General features: G+C 40.8%; 1 pseudogene; it reads right to left on the bottom strand.

Annotated features, from left to right (window-relative positions):
- LOC107660778 (myosin-3-like) lies at positions 1-4,148 on the bottom strand (annotated as a pseudogene).
- Positions 4,149-4,463: the final 315 nt, after the last annotated feature.

Raw genomic sequence — 4,463 nt, 5'->3', positions numbered from 1 at the left:
TTAATAAATAATCTCATCGCCCTTTCCAACTTCATGGCTCTTGGCTCTGAGCTTGTTGACTCGACTTGTTGACTCAGCAATGTCAGCACGCTCCTCAGCCTCCTCCAGCTCATGCTGCACCTTCCTCAACTTGGGCAGGTTAATATTGGCTTGCTCCACCTAAAGGTGGTTTTTGTGGTGTGTTCCATAACTATGCTTTAGCCATTATAACAACCAGTGGCATCAGCAACTTAGCATAGCAGTATAAATAACTACAGTGACAAAATTTTCTATTAGATTTACAAACCACCTCCTCAGCCTGCCTCGTGTAAGATTTGACCTTCAGTTGCAGCTTGTCAACCAGATCCTGGAGTCTGGTGATGTTCTTCTTGTCCTTCTCAGTCTTCAAACAATACACATATTTACTAAATTAATTAATGATCCTTTACTACAAATAGGTATTGCCAGTACAGTAATATTATGCAGACCCATTTGTCTGAAAGAACTTATAAAGAATATGGTCATACCTGATAAGACAGCTCTCTCACTCTCCTTTAATATTTGTGGACACCTTTAACAGCATCAGCTTCATGTCTCTGCTCTGCCTCAACTTCAGTCTCAAGCTCACAGACCTAAAGAAAAGATTATTAAAATTTGTATTGAAACAAAACACAATATATCATAATATAACATATACTCCACACTGTCTGTCATAACTATGAACATGCTTACTCTGAACTCCAGTTTCTGGAGTTGTTTCTTTCCTCCCTTCATGGCCAGATTCTCAGCCTCATCCAGACGGTGCTGCAGGTCCTTCACTGTGACCTCCAGATTCTTCTTCATCCTCTCAAGGTGAGCACTGGTGTCCTGCTCCTTCTTCAGCTCTTCTGCCATCATTGCAGCCTTTTGCATTAATATAGATATATATAGAGCCACATTTTTAGGTACACAAGTGTTTTGTGAAACATTTGGCAGCTACTGTTTCTCACATCAGTGATGGCCTTCTTGGTCTTCTCCTCTGCATTTCTGGCTTCCTGTACAGTGTCTTCATCTTCACTCTGGATCTGAACAAAGTCAGCCTCTAGCTTCTTCTTTGTGTTCAGGAGACTTGTGTTCTGCAACATGAAAAGCAACAGTATGAAAACTTTTAAAGATGATCTCAATTTCCTTCATTTCATTGTAAAAACAATATGCCTTTACCTGAGAGTGCAACAGCCCGACACGCTCACTGGCGTCCACCAGCTCTTGTTCAGCCACTTTGCGGCTTCTCTCTGTCTGCTCCAGAGCAGCTCTCAGCTCCTCAATCTCAGCTTGCATCAGAGTGTTTCTGCGCTCCACCATGGCCACCTGCTCCTTCATGTCTTCCTGTCCTCTCAGAGCATCATCAAGGTGCAGTTGGGCGTTTTGAACATAACAATAGCTTTACAATAAGCTTGCAGTGTGCTTTCTGTGAATCTCTGCCTTCTCAGTCTCCACTGCCTTCTTGGCCTTTTCCAGCTCATGGATGCTCTTACCAGTCTCACCTAACTGCTCTGTCAGATCTGAAATCTCCTCTATAGAAGGGAAAAAAATAATCTGTATCATTATGAACATTCATTAGTCATTTACATTTACTTTTTAATGTTTCATTCCTACGCTGCAGATTCTTGTTCTCTCTCTTGAGGGTCTCCAGCTGATCCAGAGTCTCCTCATAGGAGTTCTTCATCTTGAACAGCTCAGTGCTGAGTGAACGAGCCTCTTTCTGGGCACCTTCCAGCTCTGCCTGACCTTCTTCATATTTCTGCTTCCATTCTGCCAGGACCTTTGATGAAGATATTTCATGGTCAGGTTTTGTTTGTAACATGTTCAACAAAGCCCATTGCAGCCTATTTTGAAAGAGAAATTGTACCTTGTCAAAGTTCCTCTGCTTCTTGTCAAGGTTGGCAGCCAAAGCGTTGGCTCTCTCCACATCAATCATGAGGTCCTCCACCTCACCCTGGAGTCTCTGTTTGGTCTTCTCCAGAGAGGCACATTTGGAATTCACAGCCTCAATTTGTTCCTCTGCCTCTTGCAAGCGCTGAGCCATCTTCTTCCTGTAATGCATTTTGTAACCATCAGTCAGAAAATGCATGCAATTGCACAAATTATTGACACACAATATCACTTCTTTTGATGTTCATACTTGGCCTCTTCAAGTTCATCCAGTGCGCTGGATGGCCTCAGTTTCATATTTGGTTCTCCACTGAGCAACTTCACTGTTGGCTACAATGTGTTTTTATTGATCATGCTGTATTACCTTAACCTCCTCTTCAACCTGCCTCTTAAGCTCCTCAATTTGCTGAGTGAAAGCTTGTTTGCCTCTGGTGAGCTGAGAAACCAGAGCCTCCTTCTCCTCCAGCTGACGGCCAAACTCACCTGTTTAGATTTAGATTCACTGTGTCAGATGTGTGCAATATCTCTATAAGTTCATTTAAAAATGTATTTTCCTAGCCTCACTAGCTGCTGCCTGTCTGTCAGGAAGCTGGTGATCCACTGACAGACGGAGGTGGGCACGGAGAAATATTCTATGGAAGTAAGATTTGTCAATTCAATTAAATTCAATTCAAGTTGATTTGTATAGCGCATTTCACGATGCAAAGCAGCTTTACAGAAAATAATTAGTAATAGCTGACTCAGGTCTTTGTAAGGGCTGGATCCAGACTGAAGCTTGTGTTATTCCTAGTTACCATGGAATGTCAATCCCGTGGCAGAAACAGAGAAGGAAATAGAGAACAATTAGCGTAGCTGCTGTTCCAACAAAGCAAAAAATGATGTGTTCAATCCAAGCAAAAGAATGTTTTTGACAATTGATCAGATATTGCTGAAGTACAGGGTTATGATATACATTATGTGAATGGTTTCATCTGGTCTTGTTGAAATATATAGTTGAGTATCATCAGCATAACAATGTAAACTAATCCCGTATTTTCTAATAATATTACCAAGGGGCAACATGTAAATTGAAAATAGCAGAGGGCCTAGGACAGATCCTTGTGGCACTCCATGCTTTACTGGATTTAATTGATTTTATCAGTCAACATTTAAATATGTGTTTCATCGAGTACGACTTTGTCATAATGCTGGAAAATATTACTACACAATTATTGTTATTCATTTTTATTGATTAATTATTGATAATGTAATATTAATTTTTTCACAATTGAAATTAGTTACCATTTTCAGTTTGAAGTCTTGCTCTTTGTGCACGGAGGTCATTTATCTGGAGAATGTTCTCATCATTCTTGGACTTAATTTCACTAAGTTGATCCTTAAGGGTGTGGCACATCTTCTCAAAACCTGCCTAAAAATACAAAAGTCATTAGATGTTTGAAAAACATCAAGACATGTTTTATATTCTTTAGACATAAAATTCCCAACTTTTGCTTTGGCAACAGCCTCCATGTTGCTGGAGAGATCATCAATCTCCATTTTGTATTCACTCTTCTCTTTCTCAAGCTTCTGCTTGACGCACTGGAGGTTGTCGATTTGCTCTCCCAGCTCGGCCACACTGCCTGCTTCTTACGGAGGGCTGCAGCAGTAGCTTCATGCTGGAGGGTGGACTCACGACGGAGCTTCTGGAATTCAGCTTCACGAGCTTCATTCATCTCGATCTGAGCAGCAGTGGCTCCTCCAGCCTCCTCAAGCCTCTCACTGATCTCCTCAAGTTCCCTGGAGAGATCAGCTCTCTGCTTCTCAACCTTGGCACGAGCAGCACGCTCAGCCTCAATCTCTTCCTCCAGTTCCTCAATGCGAGCCTACAGTGGCAAGTAATTAATGAAACCTTATTGGTCTTAAATTTAACCTTTGCCTGTAACAGTGTTTTTTTTTTCATCTTAAACAATACCTGAAGCTCTTTAATCTTCTTCTGGAGTTGAGCACCCAGAGATTGTTCATCCTCAATCCTGCTGAGCAGCTCGCTTGTTTCAATGTCTTCTTTCCTGTGGGTGTTGAACAATAAGTAGTTTGTAAAATAATAACACACCTTAACCATAAAAGTTTTTAATAAAAGCTTAATGTTTCAGTTACTTTTTAAGTGTCTCCTCAGATTGCTGCTTGTCATTCTCCAGGTCCATGATGGACTCTCGGGCCAATTTCAGGTCTCCTTCAAGCTTTCTCTTTGCTCTTTCCAGGTCCATGTGGAGCCTTTTCATTTTCCTTATCTTATATTATAATTCAGGTCACCAGGTCATCCAGGTAATTATTTGAGTGGTTTCATCCCAATTGGACAAACAAGCTAGTAACAGATCTCTAAAGTTGTTGAACAGTAAATCAATATGGCAACCACATGTTTAGTTTAATAATGATATGCCAATGTGATTGTAAAATACAGCATTCTATGACAAAACTCAAAATGGCTGACAAGGTAAATTGGGTATTGAATACTGAATCCCGTACTGAATCTAAAGAGTCCAGTCTCGTGATTTTTGCTCAAACTGTTCATTAGTTATGAGCAAAAATATCTGTTT

The sequence above is a fragment of the Sinocyclocheilus anshuiensis genome, unplaced genomic scaffold (genome assembly GCF_001515605.1).
Source record: "Sinocyclocheilus anshuiensis isolate Anshui unplaced genomic scaffold, SAMN03320099.WGS_v1.1 scaffold2607, whole genome shotgun sequence".
Taxonomy (NCBI): Eukaryota; Metazoa; Chordata; class Actinopteri; order Cypriniformes; family Cyprinidae; genus Sinocyclocheilus; species Sinocyclocheilus anshuiensis.
Note: the sequence above shows the minus strand (reverse complement) of the source record. Positions and strands in the feature narration are given on the sequence as shown.